Below are 24,064 nucleotides of genomic sequence, written 5' to 3'. Positions count from 1 at the left end.
CATCTTCACTACTCTTTATGGTTCGTCCCAACTTTGCATCATCTGCAAACAACTGAATATCTCCATCCAAATCTTCGCCAATATCATTAATATACAAGTTAAATAGTAATGGCCCTAAAACAGATCCCTGAGGCACTCCACTAGTGACTTTCCTTTTCCTGGATATTGCACCCCCATACACAACTTGTTGATACCTATCAGATAGCCAGTCTCCAATCCAATGCACTAATCTAATATCCAACCCCATCTGCTCTAGTTTGACTGTCAACTTATCATGAGGTACTCAATCAAAAGCTTTTGCAAAATCCAAGTATATTACTGTGTATCCTTCTCCTCTGTCCAAGGAAGCAGTCGCTTTATTGTAATAAGTAAGTAGATTACTAAAACACGACCTCCCTTTAGCAAATCCATGCTGTCCATCAAAGATTATACCATTGTTGTCAACCCAACTCTGGATCCTAGTTCTCACAAGCTTCTCCAACAACTTAACCACAACACCTGACACACAGATAGGCCTATAGTTTGATGCTTGAGTTCGATCGCCTCCTTTATGAAGTGGCACAATCTTGCCCTCCTTCCACTCTTTAGGGACTTGACCAAGTGCAAGACTCGCATTAAAAAAATATGTCAAGGCAGGTGTCAACTCTCTGGCACATTCCTTCAGAATACGCGGTGATATATTATCAAGTCCCACAGCCTTATTTACATCTAGTTTACTCAACTCTCCCCAAACACCTCTTGCTCACTTACAGTCAGTCTCTCCTCCCCATCATCAACTGCTCTTAATCTCTCCATGAAGTCACATTCACAAGATTGAAAGATCTTTATAAACTGCTCATTAAGTATCTCCACCACACATTCTGCAACAGCTGTCTTTATACCATTTCCTCCAATCAATGTCATCCTTCCATAATCATTCTTTCTTTTGCTGGCTACATATCGAAAGAACTCCCTAGGATTCTTTTCAGCTTCATTAGCTAACTGCTGTTCATACCTCTCTTTAGCTACTCTCACCAACCAAGTCACTCTCCTTGCCTGGTCTTTGTAGAACTCATGAAATTGGTTACTTCCACTTCTCTTATGCTGCCTCCACAATGCCCTTTTTCTCTGTATTGTATGCTTAATCTCTTTATTCATCCATCTCACACCTAACTTATTTAACCTTCTCACCCGTGGTATACATTTAGACATTGCATCCACTAAATATTTTTTGAAAATCCCCCAAGCTGCATTGATCTCTTTTCCAGCTAACTCCTCATTCCATGCTACACCTGCAAGCTGTCTCCTGAGCTCTTCATAATCACCCCCCTTGTAGTTCCACATATACCCTTTTTTCACAGGGGTCCTTGCACTGCTGGCAACCACCCAAGTAATCACCTCATGGTCACTTTCACCAATTGGTGGATGATTTGATACCTCATTGATAATTACATCCTCCGATGAGATGACCAAATCCAAGACCCTTAATCCTCTTGTGCCCTCTGTTACATACTGTCTGAGGTAGTTATCCCTCAAAAACTCAAGAAACTCATTTTCTTTACTTCCAGTTGCTATCTCTTCATTCCAGTTTATATTGCCATAATTAAAATCACCCATAATGATCACCCTTTTCTTATTTGCTTGGCTTATTTGACTATACATTTCACTATCACCACCATCCACATTACCAGGTCTATAACAACATCCCACCAAGTATTTGATTCTATTCACCTCTATCTCACACCATACTGCCTCAAAACCACTGGCCCCATTTCCCTCTTGCATCTCTACCTTGTATGGACATAACTCTTTGTCTATCATCAATAGCACTCCCCCTCCCTTTTTACCCCTTCTATCCTCACGAAACACATCATACCTTTCCATCTCTATTCCTGTCAGGATGTCATCCTCATCTAACCATGTCTCACTTATTCCGACAATCTCTGGGTGCACAGACGCAATTAGTGCAACCATTTCATCCGCCTTGTTTCTTATACTTCTAGCATTGGTATACAAACACAACAACTCATTTCTGGATCTACAGCTAGTTCCACTGATACCACTCACTCGATGTGATCTCTCCATGCTGGACTGGGGCCATTTCCCTTTCTGCTTCTTCATTTTAGAACCCTTTGCAATTCCATCTGTTTCCTTTTGATCCCTGATCATCCCATTACTTTCCTGCCTACACATTCTCTCACCTCCTCTTGGAGCATCCACCTTTCTCACGCTGTGTATCCCTGTCCACCCTGAGCCTCCCCGTTTCCCTGCTCCTCTTGCACACCCATTCTCTCATTTTCTATACTCATACCACTCACTTCCACATTCATTTCCACTCCTTCAATCTCTCCTGTCTTACTCTCCTGCTCTTCCACATCACTCCCCTCTCGATCTGATTCATTCTCTCTATTCACTTCTCTACCTTCCAGCAGCAGTCTCTCCAAGCGACTCGCACCATAACCACTCAAATGCAGTCCATCGCTCCCATACAGCTCACTTCGTCCCTCAAACTCATTCCACACATTAACAAACTGTACTCCCATCTCCTCACACATTTCAGCCAGAATATCATTCATAATCCTTGCTCTCCGCCTCATTTCACCACAATCATACCTAGGCAACACACTGACCACCCTTCCTGTCACACTATTCTCCTTTATCTTTCCAAGCAGTCTCCTGACATTCATCTTGACATGCTCTTTGTTCTCTCTCAAATCATTCGTACCAATTAATACAATTAACTCTTTTGCTCGTTCCCGCCTCATATTCAATGCCTCAATCACTCTACTCATTTTACCGCCTGGAAAACATACCTTGTGCATTTTATCCTCTAGCACACCTTTAATAATGGAGTCGCCATACAACGCCACTCGCTCATCTTTTGTTATCTCTTTCATGCCATCATGATTTATTTTAATAGTTTTGACCTGAATTCTCTTAATTTCATTCCGCATCCATTTCATTTCTTGCTTCATCCAATCCAATTCACCTTCTGAACCTCGCGACACATTCACTCTATCATTAAATCTTTCTAACTCTCGACCCCCCTCTTCTCACTTTCCCTCTCATTCATCCTTCTTTGTTTCCATACTTTTGGTCCAACATACGTCCAACTTTCACTATCATTCTTCTCACTTTCACTCTCACATATCTTTCTTTGTTTCCGTACTTTCGGACTAACATGCGTCCAACTTTCGCTATCATTCTTCTCACTTTTACTGTCATTCATCTTTCTTTGGTTCAGTACTTTCGTTCCAACATGCATCCAACTTTCGCCATCAGTCATTCTTTTTTCGCTATCATTCATTCATTCGATTTTTTTTTACTTGCGATTTCTGCACCACGCCATTTCTACTTTCATTCGTTCTCTCAATTTTGTTTCTTTCCGCCTCACTTTCGTCCCTTTTAACATCCGTATACAGCTCACTTCGTCCCTCAAACTCATTCCACACATTAACAAACTGTACTCCCATCTCCTCACACATTTCAGCCAGAATATCATTCATAATCCTTGCTCTCCACCTCATTCCTCAAAATAAACAGACAAATATGACTACTCTTACCAGATACAATCTTCAATACATCAATTAATTGTGAGCACACTTATGAATTAACTTATTTACGTTAGCGGAACACATTAATAAAAATTCTCCAACGATTTGACTGAACTACTGGTAGTTGCGCTTCACTACTCAAAAAAAAAACACATCAATAAGGCACTGATATCTTTCCTTGTTTACTTTTCTCAAACTAGTTAATTTCAATATGATTCTTCTCAGGGCAACATAGAATTAAGACGTAATCCTAGACTAACTGGAACTAATCGGAATTTTTCATTGAATGTCCAGTTCTTTATTTATCCGGATACGGCATTAATTTTCCTATACAACACAGCTGACTTCACTTGCAGCTAAGTATATGATTCACCATGTTTTGGCTCACTTCTAAGCACTATTCTCATGATTTTCTGCCCTAGAGAACTTATAATTTTCTTCCACTTCCTTTGCTTGTATCCTAAATTAAGGAATAATAAATAATTTTTATACAAATCATGATTAATACATAATAAGCAATGTTAAATTGTGAATGAAACTATGTTGGTTAATTAATTTTTTTCATTCACATTTAACATTGCTTATTATGTATTAATCATGATTTGTATAAAAATTATTTATTATTCCTTAATTTAGGATTACTATTTAAATATTTATTCTAAACTTAACCTACTATTAATTTGTTAAGCAATAATTTGTGCAGAATTTATAATAACTAAAATATATATATGATGTAACGAAAAGTATTATTATAATTAATTCTATACGTAATGAAAAAGCTGATTAAGTAGCTCAAATATTCTGTTTATTCTTATTTGTGAAAATTTAACGTTATGTAATCACTCATGTAGTAGTAGAGCATTGTATTACATTAGCGAAATGTTTGCGTTTATTTGTTGTCATGGAGACGCATGAAATAAACAAGCACGAGTCGAATAGAGCGTGACTTTCGGACTGAAAGGGGAGGAAAGATATGATATAATAAAGAAAATATTTTGAATTAGAAGAGAGAGGAAGTTTTTGCGGAGCGGGAAGGAAGGTAGGATACAAGCAAAAGAAGTGGAAGAAAATTATAAGTTCTCTAGGGCAGAAATTCATGAGAATAGTGTTTAGAAGTGAGCCAAAACATGGTGAATCATATACTTAGCTGCAAGTGAAGTCAGCTGTGTTGTAAAGGAAAATAAATGCCGTATCTGGATAAATAAAGAACTGGACATTCAATGAAAAATTCTGATTAGTTCCAGTTAGTCTAGGATTATGTCTTAATTCTATGTTGCCCTGAGAAGAATTATATTGAAATTAACTAGTTTGAGAAAAGTAAACAAGGAGAATTATCAATTCCTTATTGATGTGCTTTTTTTTTAGAGTAGTGAAGCGCGATTCACAGTAGTTCAGTTAAATCGTTGGAGAATTTTTATTAATGTGTTCCGCTAACGTAAATAAGTTAATTCATAAGTGTGCTCACAATTAATTGATGTATTGAAGATTGTATCTGGTAAGAGTAGTCATACTTGTTTGTTTGTTTTAACATTAACATGTCTTCGAAGTTCAAAGTCCGGAATAAGATTGCATGGAATATTGTCTACCTTGATTAGTGTTTCCTGTGAATTTTAAACATTAAGTACAGCTGATAGATATGTGGAGACTGATTAAATAAGAAGTTTCGTTTTATTAACTTGAGTTAAGAAAGCTTGTGATTTTGAAATTGTGAATTATATGTGAAAGTTTAGAACATTGAATTGGCATGAGTGACTTAGCAAGATGTATTAAGTTGATTGTATTGTTTCATTTTAAAGCAGAATTCTTGTATTTGTTATATATATATCATATATTAAATGTTTTATTTTGTTAATCTAAATATTGTGTTTGCCTGAATTCCTTTTTATTGCACCGTTCATAAATATTCGAATCTTGCAGGAACCCCGAGTGAAATAGTAAATAATTCGGCCTAAATAAATGAGGAGACTGCTAACTTAATTAAAAATTGATCTTACTATTTTATATAGACTAATCTAAGAATAGGGTGGCGCAGTATAATTATAAATTTCCCTACTTTTGGATCGGTGATCAATTTGCAATTAGTTCTTTTATTGATTAGAGTGACTTGAACCAAGATTGCGGATTTAGAACATAACATGAAAATAGAACGTCACGACACCATGTCACCGAGTTGTCATTGGTCTTTATGAGGTTTTAAGTGAGACAGAGTTGCCACTTCTGCTCCCCCACGACCTGATAGCACAGTCGCTGTTGGTCCATGGCTGCTTATTCGCCAGATTGCTCTGCTTATATCGCAGCTAGCCTCCATATCTGAAGTTTATTTATTCCTTAATGATTGCATAAATTCCATTTCCATCCTTCCATGTGTTTTCTCCTAATTCCAATCTATGTTCCCCATAATAATTACCCACCCTCCATTCTTTGAGCCTATTTGCTGATGCATATTATCTCCATTATCTTTTCCATGTCCTGGTCTATAGCAGCATCCAATTGTATATTTTGTTTTGCTGGCCTCTATCTCATATCAGATCGCCTCAGATGTGTTATTTTCACTGGCATGCAGTTGAACTTCTGCTCTCTTTGGCTGCAGTTCATTGGCTATCATCAGACACTCTTTACCCCTTCTTTTCTTTCTGTCCTCCCTGAACACACTATACCCTTCATATTTTATCCCACTAACTATATCATCTTCTGTCAGCCATATCTCAATAATGCCAATAGCCTTTGGCCAGGATGAACTAACCAATGCCAAAAATTCCTTCTCCTTGTTCTGAATGCTTATGCCATTACTGTACATAAAGTGCAAAAGTCCCTTATGCCCACCAGTATTCTGACTCTTTATAGTAACTATCCCATTCTGGGTCATTACCAGTGGTAATAACTTAGTCATTTTTGATATGCTGCAAGTAAAAGAAAAAACGTTTATGACAGAATTATTTTGATGAATACCAGTGGTAGAGAGGTAACTAAATCAGTCAAAATAGTAGAATTACTAAGTGAACACTTTGCAAGAGCATTATCATTCAGGTGTAGATATTGCAATAAAGAGAGATGAATGCTTAGGAACTGAGGTAAATGAAATGGAGGTGTATAGCATATTACAGAACCTTAATGTGAATTCAGCAATGGAATTAGATGATATATTAACTCGAGTTTTATGTTAAGGTGCTATGGAATTGCCAGTACCCTTGACCACATTGTTTAATCCAAGTCTCAGCTCTGGGTTAGTCCCAAGGGGTGGGAAAGAGGGAAAAATAGTTCCATTGCATAGTAGAGCCAAAGTATACTCCAAGACTGATGAATATTACTGACTGATCAGCATATCAGGAGTTGTTGTTGTCAAGTTACCGGAGAAGTTGGGCAAGAGCAAAATACAGGAATGAATAGACGGAAATGGGATACTGTATGGGTGGTGGTGGGGGGGGGCAACAAGGTTTTGGAAAGAGTAGGTCATGCCTCAATAACTTGCTCACATTTTATAAGATGGATAAAGGTAATGGGTTTACAGCAATACCACTGGACTTTGCAAAAGCCTTTGACAGGATACCGCATGGAATTCTAATCAGTAAACTGCTGCACATGCGGATGAATATAGGGTTATGAGGTGGATAAAAGGGTGGCTGATTGAGAGATATCAGAGAATAGTTTATTCAGGAATAGAGTCCAGAAGACTATCTGTGATTAGTCATGTACTGCAGGGCTCTGCTCTTGGACATCTACTGTTTAATTTGTACATTAATCATATAGGAAAGGAATTTGAGAGGAACTGTTCAGTTGTTTGCTGATGATGCAAACAGGGCAATAGTTAATACCATGGGCATCTGCAGAAAATTTTCCGGGGGGGGGGGGGGGAGCTTGGAGACAAATAATTGCATCAATAAATTTCTATTTAATTAAATAAATTAATTATTACTGAATTAATAAATTAAAAATAAATAATTTAAAAAAATAAAATAACTCCATATCATAGTTTTGTAAATCCTAAAAGTTCTTCCCTTATATTTTTATTTTCTTCAACAAACCTAATGCCAAGTGAAAGCCACTCTATCCCAGCAATATCTGTGACTTCGTTAGCAAACATTGAAAATCCAATAGATTTATTTGCAGCTGATACAATGCTTTCTCATATTTCCATTTCACAACGTTCTATTAGTTGATGTTCCATTCTTATAGAAGTGTTCCAGCCATTTGCAGGAGCTTTCATCAAATGATCTTTTAAAATTAATTCTCCTGGTTCAATCCAAAATTGAAATAAATCATGTAAATTTCCAGAATCACTCCTTTTTCCCCCAGTAAAGACAAATCATGTGTAGCATGAAATACAGTCGCTGATAAAATAGAACCTAATTTAATTCTATTGGACTCTATAGTTTTTTGTATTGATTTATCAGTTTGACAAATTATAGCTTTTTCTGGATGTTTGTGGACTGTTATAAAATTTTGTGCATCAATAGCAGCTTCTTTTTTTGGAGGGAGAGTACTCTTGTCCCCATCTACAAGGGTAAAGGGGATGCACAAGACTGTAAAAATTACAGAGGAATAAAGTTGTGTCCCACACAACGAAAATCCTAGAAAGGGTTCTTGATGGTAGATTGAGGAAGGAGGTGGAGATTGCAAAATGGCTTCATCCCTGGTGGATCAACAACAGGTGCTATTTTTGGGTTACGGCAGATGATGGAAAAGTATCGAGAGAAACAAAGGGAGCTACATCTGGCATTTATTGATCTGGCGAAAGCATATGATAGAGTGCCAAGGCAAGAAGTCTGGAGGTGTCTGAGGGAGAAGAAGGTGCCAGAGAAATATGTCAGGTTGTTGCGGGAAATGCACAGAAATGTGAAGACAAGTGTTTGGACCTGTCTGGGACGGACAGAAAGTTTTCAAGTAACAGTTGGCTTGCATCAAGGGTCAGCATTAAGTCCGTTTCTGTTTAATATTGTGATGGAGGTGGTAACAGAGGAGGTGAGAGAAAATGTGCCTTGGACAATGTTGTATGCAGATGACATCTTGCTGTGTGTAGATTCAAGAGAAGAAGCAGGAACTAAACTGGAAAGATGGAGAAAAGTACTGGAAGAGAGAGAGGTATGAGACTGAGCAGAAGTAAGACAGAGTATATGTGTTGTGCAGTGGGCGGTGGCCAGGAGACAGATTTGGAGATGGAAGGAAATGTCATCAGGAAAGTGAGAGACTTTAGATACTTAGGTTCAACAGTGGAAGAAGATGGAGGAGCTGAGAAGGAAGTGGGATGCAGGATACAAGCTGGTTGGAGGAACTGGAGGGAGGTGGCTGGAGTGTTATGTGATAAAAGGGTGCTGATCAATCTGAAAGGCAAAATCTATAGGACAGTAGTAAGGCCAGCTATGACATATGCTATAGAAACTGTGGCCTTGAGGAAAAATAACATCAGCAGGACGGAAGTAGCAGAGATGAGAATGCTTAGGTGTACGGTGTGATCAGAAAGGATCGTCTGAGAAATGACTATGTCAGGGGAACAGTGAAAGTTACGAACTTAGGAGCGAAAATACAGGAGGCAAGGTTGAGATGGTTTGGTCATTTGATGAAGAGGGAGGACGAATATGTGGGAAGAAGGGTCATGCAGATGGATGTGCAAGGAAGGCGGAAGCATGGGTGGCCAAAAAAGAGATGGAAGTAGCTGGTAGAAGAGGACTTGAGGATGAAGAACTTGGATGTGGTGACAGCCCAAGACAGGAAGGTGTGGAGGAGACTCATTATCAACAGTGATCCCATTTAAGTGGGAGAAGCTGCAGAAGAAGAATAGCAGCTTCTTTGTGCCATTGAGATCAGGGCCGCATTTACCATTAGGCGCAAGATGGGACCCCACTCTCTAGGGGGGCCTCATTTTAAAACCTCACTCCTCACAAAGAACAATAAAAAAAAACAGCGTAGTTATAGTTGCAAAATAAAATACTTGTTTTTAAATATTAAATTCATAATATAAAAACTAGAAGCTGCTGAAAAATTTGTGAGGCTTCCATTTGAAATACATTCTTTCCTTAGAATATAAAACTAACAGGAACTCCTGTATTCCATAAAATTCATGTATGTAAGCGCACCATTTCTTTGCTGGACGTATATACGCGTCCAGCAAACCTGAATAATATTCGGTCCACCTGCTGAAAGAACATGGATAAGAAGTGTAGTTTGACCGTCATGTCCATTAGAAAGTGCGATAATCCTTCACGCTGAAAAGAACACTTAACTACATTACCTTGCGTACGTAGTAGCTATGTTCTGTATCCTACAGCAAGAAACGCTTGCCGTTTGCTTGGTAACCGGAATCTTGTTATCAGACTAAATACCTATGAGTTATATTCATTTTGCTGATTGTTTTTATCGTATAATTATAGTTTTTAATGCCAGCGTAAAATAAGAAATCCTTTCATACTTTCTTCATTTCATATTGTATCACTCTGGAAGATCAATGTCACTATGAATTTTGTTGCTAATTATTGTAATCGCCAATACATTTAAAAATTCTCCAAGAACTCGATTGAAGATAATTATTTTTGTCAAACAATTATTTTATAAATTCATGAAAATCCAAATCCAAAAATGAATACAACCTCCATCTGTTTCAAATTAAGTTTGCTATTTTATTCATAATCTTAGTTCGAAGGTTAGTTATCATACGTAAATCTTGAATCATATCATGTAATGCATAATATTTATAACGTAATCTGTAGGTTTTTGCATTTCAACTTTCTTGGTTCCCCCCCCCCCCCCTAATCACTCACTACAAATCAAAATAAACGGCAGTTATGAAGTCAACTGTTATGTACATATTTTCGGCTAATTTAGATATTATGCGGCAGTTTTGAAGTAGCGATATTTTCCATACAGTTTATCTTTTGAAACGTGTAGGTGCATGCATCAAAATGAAATTTTATTTCCAAAATTTTCCTAACAAAATTAATTCGCCTTTAATGGCTAACTCCCCCTCCCAAAATTATCACTACACACACACAAACACACACAAATACTGCTAGTAACATGTGCGCACTTTCTTTTTGTTTGAAATCGTTATTTTTCCTAAGTATACTTTTGCAGTTTTAAGCAAAAGACAAAGGCGTAGAATCTCTGATAAAACACCACTGGATATAAATTAAAGACTCACAGTTAAAAACCCAGAGTAATGCAGTTTAACACCATTTGTTGTTCATAAAAAAAAATTAAAAAAATCGTCCCTAAAATTGAAATGTGCGACCCATATTAATCTTATTTTGCAAGGAAAGGAAGCAAAATGTCATATTTATTTCAATAAATGTTATTTAAAAAATATAAATGTTTTTCATAACATTTCCAATGCAAACAAACATTTTGATCATTTATTTTCGCACATGTGAAATTCATTTTTATTTGGGAAGAGACAATAAGTAAATTGTGCAGCAAAAGAAACGTCAATCCAAGAAATACAGTGCACATAATTACAATAATTCGTTAATTGCTGGGAGGGGAGGGTAATTGCATTTTAACAGATAGAATGTTGATGAAGTTTCATCAGCATTCTTCCTTTTTATAAGGTCAAAGGGATTTTGAGTATATTTGCGAACAGATATATTCAACGTAACTTAGCCAGTTTTGTTGTAAAAAGTGCTGCATTTGAAGAAATATTAGCGGCATAATAATAAAATAGCAAAATTCATAATGCTTCAGAATAACTTGATAATTTTGAAAATACCAAAACAAGATGAGACACATCTGTAGAAATCTATTATCAGAGTCCTTTAAATTACGAACTCTATAAAGATATACTTAATAAATTTGTATTTTTGTGGTTTTAAATAAATAAACTAATTTCATTTTGTCACAGATGGTTTCCGCTGGACTACCTGGATTTTTAGACTATTATTCTTATCAATATTGTAAAAACTCGATTGTAGCTTAAATATTCCAAAGCACATTACATCGATTTTTTTACTTAGGTCAAGTCCCATAAGAATGTTGTAAAAAATAGCCTTGTTTGTCTCTGTATATTTTGTATTAGATATTTTTGTAAATAGCCCTTTGGAAATTAACTGTTTATACTTTAATGTTTATCGATAATATTATGTCAAATATTTATATTTTTAAATAATATTTATTGAAATAAATATGTCCTTTTGCTTTCGTTTCAATTTCTAGCCAAATAGCATTATATGGATCACCACATTTCAGTTTTAGAAACGATTTTTTGTTATTCATAAAGACAAAATAAAAAAAAAATGTTAAAATGCTAAATTGCATTACTCGGTTTCCGATTGTTAGTCTTTTTGGTATCAAAAATTTATATCCAATGATATTTTAGCAGTGATTCTTCGCCTTCGTCTTTTATTTATTTGTATTATGCATATTACGATAATATCCAGTGCATATCCTCGTAGATATGTTGAAAATATAGTATGAAAAATATCATATACGGAATGATTCAAATTTTTTGCTCATTTTGAAGACTTTCTAATGCTCCCCCCCCCTTTTTCCTCTCCTTGAACTCATTTGCATAACTACTGTAAATTTCTACAGGTTTGTAAGCTTTTCTAGACAGTATTCAAAATCTACGGCAATCAGATTGTACCGTGAAGCTTCTAATTCTGTACTATTTATTTGCAATCTAAAACCAGCTGTTCTATTGTCTGCTGAAATTATGTGAAATTTTAGAAATAATATGCTATATTTTCACCATGCAAAATTGTTTATATGCATACCACACAAAAGAAAGTTCAGTAGTATTATTTTTGTTTGTTTTACTTAAAAAAATCTAAATATTACTTCTGCTGCTGCTGGAAGCTATTTCTGAAATAATCTACGTCTTATAAATACTTGGTAATATCCTCTTAGCTGGAGGAAAAGCTGAAGGTTTATTACTCTCAGCTATTGAGAAAGAAAGGGGAGAGCACTAAATTGCCTCAAGCTATAGTGCAGAATACATCAAGAATGTCTTGTTTTATTTTCGATTGTTGATTACAGATATCCTAACAGAAATACTGACATTTCGTTTACATGCTTATACATTATTTATGCCAAAATAATTTCTTAATATATAATAATCAATTTCACTTTTATTATCGAAAAATTAAAATTATTTCATACAATTATCTTGAAAAAGAGGATTTGAATTATTTTCAAAGAAAAGGTGCATATGCGTTTCATAATCTTCTTTTTTTTTTGGGGGGGGGTGTATAGACCTAATTAATCTGCGGATATTTCAGAGAATTTATTTCATAAATCGTTCGCAAGACAACTGTTACAAACGTAAATCACTTGGGGAACATACCCATTCATTTTAGTGTAAAATAGTAGCAAAGGTTCAGTTACTTTAGATATCTAATCTAGAAGAAAATGTTATGTCTGCTGATATTAGAATCTTGGTGAATAATTTTTCTGACATGATTTCTCTATTCGTTATAATGTGCGTTTCTTGTCTCTTAACCGTTTCCTTCAGCGTGAGGGTTTAACACACCTTCTAATGGACATGACGGTCAAATTGCACCTCTTATCCCGGTTCTTGCAACAGGTCGGCTGAATCATATCCAGATTTAGCTGGACGTCTATAGACTTCCTGGCCGTTTGGGAAACATTTTGAAACACGTTCCAGTGACAACAGAGATTTTTTTGTGTGCTGCTGATATCTGTATTAATTGTTTGGGTAAAGCATTTGAATTTCAAGTTTATTATTATTTATAAATTAAATTGATTTTTCAGTTCATTTTTTAAGAATATATTATTCAATTAATTATTAATCTTATTTTACTGGTACTCGTTTATTTTAACAAAACCAAGATACTAGTGTTTCTGTTTTTGTATTTTTTAAGCTTTTAACGTAATTATTTATTTTATTTATAGTTTATTTTGGATTTAAGAAATATTTATTTCGCTATTGATAGATTAATTCACATAATGATGCCAAGGAAATTTGAATCCGGAGCTAGTAAAAGAAAACGACTTTAGAGAAAATGAAAAACAGCTAAAAAGTCAAAAGGGGACAATTTTGTCTTTCTTTCGTTCTGAAAATGGAGAATTTCGTAGAACTGAAGTTGTACTTCACAGTTCTCGGAATGAAAACGAAACATTATCAGGAGGAGATGAAAATGAAGAACATCAAAATGATGTAGAAAACATAGGAGAGAAAGAAGTAAATGAAACAAATCAAGAGGATTCTAAAGAAAATTTTCAATCGGAGTCTGTACTTACCAGCAAGCCAATTATCTCTTATCCTACCGATATAGCAGTGTGGCCACTTACTATTAATGAACAGTTTATCGAGCATATTTTAATAAATATGCCCCAGAATATTGGTAAAATCGAAAATATAAAAAAAGAATACACAGCATACACAGATGCCTGTGTAGCTCAGCGGATGTGGCGTTTGCATACTGCCGCGCTTGGCCGCACGAAGGAAGACTTGGTTTCGAGTCTAGTCGGCGACTAGAGGAAATTTTTCTAAGCCTTTTTTCGACCGGTTCCCGAGTTAGTCGATCTCTGGCACGGGCAAGCAGGTTTTTCCTCCCGGAAACTCGGGTTTTTCGTCCTGTAAACTCAAGAAAATCGACCGTAGAACCCACATTATTTCAGACATTAAATATATTGTGTTAGGGTTAGGGACCACGAGATGGCGGCACATTTGAGCCGTCTCTTCACTGCGTACCGCTTAATTAGTGATAGCCTTGGGCCATCTGTCTCTGATTGAGTACCAGTGGAGATTGAACTGCCCACTCAGTCTCCAAAAGTTAGATAGGGCTAAATGGCCTTGCCTACCCCCGTATACAGGAATAAAAAGGCGTTAGCTGATTTTTTTTTTTTTACACAGAACGCAATAGAATATATGTCAGAAATGTAAATGAATCACATTTTTACTGTAAAAAGGCAAATGGAACAAAGGAGAAACGAGAGTGGCTAATTTTTTCAGAAACCAGCAAGCAATTTACTGTTTTGTTTGTAGATTGTTTTCTAAGTCAAATAATAGCTTAATGAAGGGTTTTAATGACTGGGGAAATATAACACGAACCTTATGTGAACACGAGCATTCTACTGAGCATATATGAGCGATGTGCACATATCGCAAAAGAAAATCAAGTTCTGTAAATAGCCGAATTGATTCTGAATTGATCAAACAAATACAATCTGAAGAAAATTATTGGAGAGAGGTTTTAAAAAGAATAATAGCTACCATTAAGTTACTGAGTAAACTAGGGCTAGCATTTAGAAGAAATACAAATGATATTTTTTCTCATTCTTGCGGAAATTATTTATCGTGTTTACATTATTTAAGTGAATTTGATGATTTTTTTAAAACATCACATGAAAATGTACGCCAACTGTGGTTCTGGCAGATCTAATTATCTTTCTTACCATACTTGTGATGAATTCATAGCGTTAATAGCTAAAAAAAACAAGAAATATTAATATCAGAAATTAAGGAAGCTGCTTATTTTGCAATAATACTCGATTCAATGCCAGACATTGCCCATAATGACCAATTAGCTATGATATTTAGGTATGTTGCCGCAAATTCTGACATTAGAGAAACATTTATCGGGTTCATCAGAATTACACAACACAATTCCTTATATTTAGAAGAGATAGTATTAAAAAAATTAGAAGAATTATCTTTGGATATAAAAATGTGCAGAGGGCGAAGCTATGATAACGCTGCCAATATGAAAGGTACTATACAGGTTTACAAGCTAGGCTGAAAAAACGTAGTCCCTCTGCACATTATGTACTATGCTCTAGTCGTTCCTTAAATTTAATTGGCAACTATGCCGCGGAATCTTGTCCGGAAGCAGTGCAATATTTTTGTTTTATTCAAAATGTATATAATTACTTTTCATCTTCAACAAGAAGATGGGGTATACTCCTTAAACATTTCAAAAAAAAATCTTTAACAGTTAAAAGACTAAGTGAAACGAGGTGGTCCGCAAGAGCTGACACTATATTGGCTTTGAAACGTGGATATAAAAATTAAAAACGCATTACTTGAACTAGCTAAAAAGATGGCGGCTTGTGTGTTAGTGTTTAGTGTCGTGTATTATTGATGATGAATTATGAATTGGTTTGATATGTTTTTAGCGATTTATATTTATGCTTATTCATTAATAATAGTAGTTAATTCCTTGCTACCATAAACAGTCACTTTATTTTCCATAGTGCTTTATCCAGGTAAGTCATTTGTAATTACAAGCGCGATTCGCTAGGCCTACATTGCTAGTAGACTAACTCAGTCTACAGGACATTTGCTGGCAGGCTTCAAGCCCTGCAGGATCATATATTGCTAGTAGTCCGTCTAGGTCTACAGGATACTTTGCTGGCAGGCCCCCGGCCCTGCGGGATTATTATACTGCTTTTAACCCATCTCTGCTGGCAGGAAAGCGGCACTTTGAGATGGACAACATCAAGGATCACATCCAGTTCCTTAACAAGGAGCAGTCTCTAGAAGTGCTCAAACTTATAATAAGCAAATTAGAAACTGACTGGCCAGGATTCATAAAAGAGTACATTCACTCTAATGATGGAGAGGAGGAGGAGAATGAGATCTCACAAGAGGATCTCATTGTTGCTCTGTGACCAAAATCTCCCTGTCAAAACATCTCTCAAGGGGAGCACACTTACAAAAGAAGAAGAATCATAGAAGACCAGATGGATGAAGACACATGTACATTAGAAGTCCCAAAGAACACCGAAAAGGTTCCACCAGTAATACTTAGGGACAAGGACAAATGGACCACTGTCACCACAGCTCTTAGAGAACACAAAATTGCATATTCCTGGGCAAAAAATCAAGATGAAGGAGTCAAAATCCAACCAGCTTCAGTCACTGACTACAGACAGCTAACAAGACTAATGGATAACAAAAGTCTCCCATATCATACTTTTGCTTTACCCAGCGAGAAAAATCTCAAGGTTGTGCTTTGCGGAGTGACCGAGGGTGTCACCTGTGAAGAAGTCACCACTGATCTCATGAGTCGGAACCTAACACCAGTGAAAGTGAGCAGGATGCTCAGGGCAGATAAAAGACCAATGCCACTAACACTCGTAGAAATTGATAAGACACAGAAAGAGATTTATGAATTAACAACGATATGTGGCCTCAGAATTTCTACTGAACCACTAAGGAAGAAGTCGATGGTTGGGCAGTGCCATAGGTGCCAAAGGTTTGGCCATGCCCAAAAACTCTGCAAGGCAAATTACAGATGTTTAAAATGTGGCAAGGGCCACCAGACAGTCATGTGCACAAAACCAAGATCCACTCCAGCTAAATGCGCAAATTGTGGAGGACCTCACCCTGCAAACTACAAGGGATGCATTACACACCCAAATAACCGAGGGTTACAAAAAACTACCCCTCCAACACAATTCAGTGATGCTCAAGCCAGCCGTGCTAATCACACCCCAGCCCAAACTATCAGTAGCCCAACAACTCAAGAAAGGAAACAAATGCCTAAAACTTTTGCAGAGGCAGCACGAACAAAGGCTACTCCATCTCATGACCATATAGGCTCAAATCTAACTTCGGTACTAACTGCCTCACTAGCTACCATGTTACAAGAATTCAGTTTGACGAATCCTTCACTGTCCTCCATGAAAAGATTCCTACAAGGTACCCACTCAATTCTGACAGCCCTCAACAATGAATAGAAGAAAATTCCATCCCAACTCTCTCATGATCATGGCATGGAATGCCAACGGACTCAGCAATAAAACCCTAGAACTACAAGAGTTCTCTCACAGGCATAATCCTGACATAATACTGGTAAACGAAACACATCTCAGGCCAGCTAATAATCCCAAATTACGGAACTATACTATGTACAAAATAGATAGACTAACCGGAAGTGGAGGAGGAACAGCTATATACATTAAAAACTATCTAAGCCACAATGTTCTGACCAATCCCCAAACCAAGAACCTAGAGATAACAGGCATTAAGTTAATACCAACAACGCTGGCAATATCAAAATCTACGCTATATATAATCCACCCAGCATTCCATTGCTGGTATCCGATTTGGACCCCATTCTCGGCTTCTCCGACTCCATCATCATGGTTGGCGACTTTAATGCCAAACATACAGCCTGGCATAGCTCCACAATCAATGATAAAGGTCGAATTCTAAACCATTACGCAACGCAAAATTCTATTGTTGTAACCGGACCCACAGAGCCCACCCATCATAGCTCAACTGGAAGTTCAGATGTACTTGACATAGTTGTCCTCAAAAACATCAGATACCAATACCAGCTGGAAGCAATAAATGAACTTTCATCAGATCATAACCCTGTTCTGCTTAAACTTGGTACACAAGAACAATTCTTCCCTCCCCACTCTTTCATATCTTGGGACAAACTCACCAGAATCTTACCTGATCACATTGGCTCAGTCCCTACTATTCATACTAAAAAGGAGATAGAAATGGCTGCAATCAACTTTACCAATCAAATCAAAAATGCAATAAAGGCAGTTACCCAAACCACAGTTTTTCACCCTAGTGGACAGATCCCCGAGGAAATTATGGATTTAATTAGACTGAAAAACAAAGCCAGAAAGTGGTATAACACAAGAGCTCCTCAAGATAAAGCAAATTTGATCAAATTAAACAGACAAGTACGTGAAGCCCTCCAGACACATCGAAACCGGAAGCAGGAATCCAAGCTAACAAAATTAAACCCTGAGGACAACTCCATATGGAAGTTTCTGCGAACCTTCCGCACCAAAAGGCAACTTTTACCCCCAATTCAAACCTCGAAAGGAATAGCTCACAATGATGGGGAAAAAGCAGAGGCTCTAGCCGACAGCTTGGAAAGTCAATGCAACCCCTCATATGAAAATTTGAACATCAATCTTATCTACAAGATTCACCGCTGAGTTAGGCAGGCCATAACAGAACAAAAAGATGATCTAGAATCTCTCACACCCACTTCTCCAACAGAAGTTATAAACATTATAACCCACCTGAACAACAATAAAGCTCCAGGCCCAGATGGAATTACAAACAGAATAATTAAACTTCTCCCAAGAAAAGCCATTGTACATCTAGTCAGCATAATTAATGCCATCCTCAGATTCCAGTATTTCCCTTTAACATGGAAAATAGCAGATGTCACACCAATCAAAAAGATGGGAAAAAACGCTCAACTCCCTGAAAACTACAGACCTATCAGTCTTCTGTCTAACCTTGGAAAGATTGCAGAAAAAGTAGTCCTTACTAGACTTCAATCACAAATGGACCAACTACATATGATCCCAAATGAGCAATTTGGATTCAGAAAAAACCATTCTACCGTTCAGCAGATCCACAGGCTGATCGAATACATTTCCGAAGGCTTTAACCAGAATCTTCATACAGCTGCAGTCTTTTTAGATGCTGCAAAGGCTTTTGATAAGGTGTGGCATCAAGGTCTTCTCTACAAACTCATCACATTCAATATACTTATTAATCTAGTTAAAATAATTCACTCTTACCTCAGAGACAGATACCTGCAAGTCAAAATAAATGAAAGTGTATCAACCAGATGCAAGGTTCTGGCGGGAGTACCGCAGGGCTCACGCTTAGCCCCCTTGCTGTTTTCTATCTATATTGCTGATATGATATCCCTCAAAACCCAAGCTTAACAATCACTGCATTATATGCTGATGACACTGCATTATTAGCCAGATCTCTCAGCCCAAAACTGGCTATTAAGAGACTCCAAAGCAGCATTCACACGCTGGAAAGATGGTTTATGGACTGGAGAATTCAAACCAATTCACAGAAGAGCTCAGCCATACTGTTCACTAGAAAAAAAGCCTCAAAATCAAGGAAGATATACATTTACTAGGTATTAAAGTCCCATGGCAGAATACAGTCAAATATCTTGGAGTAATTCTGGATAAAAAATTACAATTCACCAACCATATAGAACACATGAGTTAAAAGACGTCTAAAGCAATAGCGCAGCTCTACCCCATGATCAACAGAAAAAGTAAATTAGATACTCGGAACAAACTGCTCATATACAAGATTGTCATAACTTATGCATCTCCTGTGTGGAGTCACACTTCGAAGACAAATATTCAGAAGCTGCAGAGAATACAAAACAAATGTCTGAGAATGAGTTTAGATGCTCCATGGTTTATCAGAAACTCCCAAATCCACAGAGACGTCAGCATTCCCTACATCACAACTCTTCTTCATGACCTAGCTGAAAAGTTCTTCAATAAGACAATTAATCATCCAAACTCACTGATCAAGCAAGATTCAGACTTCTGCAAGTCTGAAGCTTGCTTATCTGATTGGGATATTCACCCTTTTCCCCTATGTATGGTATGTTACATGTGCAATCAGACAAGATGAACACAAACGACACATTAAATACCTCCATTTTGGTAAAACCGGCCTTTCTGACCACGCACTCCAAACATACCACAGAATTGATTGGAAAAATACCAAGTCCCTACACTGCACCAAAACCTTGTTTGAGAGATAATTTAAAGAGTCTTGTGAAATGCTCAAACACAACCGAAATCTCAACAAAAATGATGGCCTAACCATTTCAAAAATATGGAGGACCCATCTACAACCTGTATAACAACCTAAACTAGCCATAGAAAAATCCCACTACAAGAAGACAACCTGGTGAAGTGTTTGTAGCATTCAACAACAACTGAAAGAAATCATATTATAGCAATCAGAACTATCCAGAAGAATATTAATACATGAGGACTTTAGCAGTTTATTGTAGTTGTATTTATTTATTTTGTTTTTATATGTTATTTATTATTTTTATTTTTTATTTTTATTTTATTTTATTTATTTATTTTATTTTATTTTATTTTTATCACTAGAGGTCAGGCTAGGGAAAAGGTTTTATTAACTACATAGATTTAGTTTTTACCGGTATACAGGGCATGATGAGCATGATGTAGCTTGGTTCCTTATACACTTGTATTCTTCCGATGATGACCTTCATACAGGGATCGAAACGTCAAGTTTTATTTTACTAGTAATTAATAAAATAATCTGTTCAGCATGTGTGTTTTTGTGTCCCCAAATTTACAAATATGAGTGCTGATCACCGTGTAACCTTAAAAGAAAGAACAATCACTTTTGCAATTATAATTTGTGGAATTTTTTACTTGATCCTGGCAGTGGAATTCCTGTTGCCCCCCCCCCCCCCCTCTGCGGACACCCATGGTAAATACAGATCATGTTAAAATTTTGCAGGATGATTTGGATAGACCGACAGTCTAGGCATAGGATAATGGATGGTTGTTTAATGTGGTAAAGTGTAAGGTTATGTATTTTTGCAGTGAAAAGATTACCACCTGTATACCACACTGATGGAACTGTACTCCAGAAAATTGATAATGCCAGAGATTTGGAAGTATTAGTGGATAGGGAGTTAAAGTTTAGAGGGCACATAGCAAAAGTGCTAAAGCACCTCATCAGATTACTTGGTTACTGAAGAATACTTTGATGATCAGAGACAAGCATGTTATTATTTCTCTTTATTGAGCCTTGATAAGACCCCATCTTGACTAGTGCATACAGATCTGGTCACCAGAGTTTCTTGGCGAAGAGGTGGAGTGGATCCAGAGGTGAGTGACCAAGATAAATAAATAAATTCTATGTGATGATACAGTGTTCCCCCTTTATACGGGAGTTCACAGTACCATCTAGTCCCCCCCCCCCCAATTTTATCCAGGCTCCGAAACTGGCATAGGCTGACGAATCAGACCTATGGCTGGGTCAGTATTCCTGACTACTATAATCCATGTGTGTTGTCCTCGGACTGGTTTGCCTGCTTGCGGATGAAAAACACCAGATAAACTGGCGGAAAAAACCCTGCTGTCCACGCCCAAGACCGACTAACTTGGCTATGGCTGAGGAAGATCCTTAAGCTCCTCACTTCATTGATGGGAATCGAACTTAGGACACTCCTTCCCCAGGCATATGGTTGTGAAGCGCAAAGCCACTAGGCTAACCGTGTGGACAGTGACTAAGATGGTAGCAGGTCTTTGAAGTGAACCTTATGAGAACAAGTTGAAGATTTGTGGGTTACAGAAACTAGTTGACAAGCAGAAAAGGAATGATATGTTTGAGACAACCAAATTACTGGAGGGATTTTATTATTATGTGACACCTCCAGGCAATCCAGAGACTCATCGAGGTACAGTGTGGCAACGGCATGGAACTATTAAACCCCTTCGAACTACTAATTGCGCTCAAACTTGCTTAACTTTTTGTGAGCCATTAGTAGCAGAGGCTCTACCAATTGACCAATCTTTGCTGGCAAGAAGGCTATACTGGAGTGTGTGAAATTAATGGGATGATGCCTGACTTGAAGTTGAGAAGTAAGATGAAGTGTATGAATTAAGTAATTGGAAGGGTATGAAAAAATTGAGCGAAAAATTTGGCCATATGCAGATTCTATGTTGAGAGAAGCGAATGAAGAGATGTACCAGGTTTGTTTCTCAGGAGGGAAGATGAGCAAGATGATTGACACTTTGGATGTGAAGAGTAAACTAAGGAGAGAGTTAATGATAGTTGTGGAGTGAATGATTTGCTGAAATGAAGAAAGTGAACATAGATATCAGGATTATTGCAGAGAGAGATAGAAGGGTAACATTGTGGTAGTAGTAGGTATGTGTGTGTTACCCAGGTGTAATGGGGATGAGTTGAGACTGCTAACAAAGATTTTGAATGTGTTGGCAGATGAGAGATACGAATGATGGATTACATTTAAATGCATTTGGTGTGAGTCAACTGGAGAGGCTGTTACTGTAAGAGAGAATGACAGAGATGAACAAGATATTTGTGAAAGTTAGAGGCCATATGGGAGAAGAGAAGAGTCAGATAAAATAATACGAAGATTATGATTATCGAGTGAATGGATAAGAAGAGAAGAGTGGTGTGAGACTAGTGGGAAGAATAAGAGACGAGAATGAGAGAACCATATTGCTAGATGGGCAGAGAAACAAGAGGGCATGGAGATTTTACAGGGAGACATGGCATAAGAGAGTGGATGGTGGTAGCAGTATTATGAATGAATGCATTGTCAGCATAAGAATGAATTGACTGATATAGGGACAGTAGTTGAATTTGGAGAAAAATACAAAGTAGTAATGATTAGAAACCAAGGTCAGATGTGGAAAGGTCACAGCTGAAAGATATAGATAGGATCTAAATATAGGGAAATAGGATATAGTGTTTATTTTATGAATACCAGGAATATCAGAAATAAGAAAGACAACATTATCAAAATTGTTGTATTGATGATTTGCCTGCAATTTGTTGATAAGTGAAATATGGTGGGATGAAGATGATAACAGGAGTACAAATGAATGCACATGAAGGCACATGATTTGTATGCACAAATTTTTTTGAGAATTGAAAGGTCAAGATTGGGCATAGCTGTTTTGAGGCAGTATGATGTTAGGTGGCCAGAATAAGATGCAGTATTTAGTTCAACGTTGCTGTAGTCTGGAATGTGGAGGAATGATTATAAGGAATTGTATAGGCAAATTGGCCTGTCAAACACATAAGTGATGACTTTAATTCTGGTAATATAGATTGGAATGAAAGGTATTTTAGAGCAATGAAAATGAGTTTGAGGAAATCAGGAAATGTGTAAAAGAGGGCATATGAAGATCAAGAATCTTGGTTTGATCATTTGATTAGGGAATTTTCTCCCAGAAACTCAGGTTTTTCGAAAAATGGGCTTCAGTACACACATAATTTACAGACAAAAAATACTAGTGTTGGTGTAGATGATGATGATGATGATGGTAGTTGGGGTTTGGTGTAGTTGGTGGATTAAGTTGGTGGAGATGGAGGGTCGTAAAGTAGGTGCCCTCCCTTGATGAGTCTCTAGACTCCTTGGAGATGTCATGAAATAATAATAATATTATTGTGATTGAGGTGTCAAATCTGTCTTCAGTGGTTGAGTAACCAGGAGGTAATCACCAAGTTGATGCCAGCTATACAAGGACATCTGTGAAGAATGGATATATGCAGAATTACAAGGCTAGTGATTATGGAAATTCAAAAAATAGTTTGGGGCAACAGCATGGAATAAAAAAGTTAGGTGAAAAGGAGATCACTGTTGTTTGGAATTTGGTCACAAACTATTAAATAACAGCAGTATCTGTGCATTCTAAAATCCATCAGATTAAATAGATATAAAAGATGAATTATCACTATATAATTTAAGGAAATTACAACGTACTAGGATATACATTAAAATAAATTTTAATATATTTCAATATTTCGGCAACGTCACGTTGCCATTTTCAAGAGCTTAAGTACAAGATACGTGCACGCAGGCACAACAAAACAGTAAGTGAGGAAGAAGTAAGAAACTATTTTTTCCCTGAAGTCCTGATGGTGCCCTCTAGCGGGCAATGTTGATAATACCAACATTGCATGAAATATTGAAATATATTAAAATTTATTTTAATGTATATCCTAGTACGTTGTAATTTCCTTAAATTATATAGTGAAAATGCATAGCCAACGTCTAAGCCTTTCCACAAGAAAAAAGATGAATTAGTAGATTAGT

General features: G+C 36.9%; 1 protein-coding gene across 7 annotated transcripts in view; it reads left to right on the top strand.

Moving 5' to 3' along the window:
• Positions 1-24,064, top strand: part of LOC150097864 (metallophosphoesterase domain-containing protein 1) — a 215,367-nt gene that overhangs the window by 39,247 nt on the left and 152,056 nt on the right. The window contains exon 1 of one of the 7 annotated variants that reach the window (XR_016549584.1): positions 13,040-13,173. The exons of the other annotated variants lie outside the window; for them this stretch is intronic. The gene's annotated coding sequence lies outside the window, so the exon portion shown is untranslated. Of the gene's footprint in view, positions 1-13,039; positions 13,174-24,064 lie in introns of those variants that run through there. 7 annotated transcript variants of the gene reach the window in all.

The sequence above is a fragment of the Typopeltis vanoorti genome, chromosome 16 (genome assembly GCF_054136105.1).
Source record: "Typopeltis vanoorti isolate ZY-2024b chromosome 16, IOZ_Tvanoo_1.0, whole genome shotgun sequence".
Taxonomy (NCBI): domain Eukaryota; kingdom Metazoa; phylum Arthropoda; class Arachnida; order Uropygi; family Thelyphonidae; genus Typopeltis; species Typopeltis vanoorti.
This window is presented reverse-complemented; position numbering and strand designations above follow the sequence as displayed.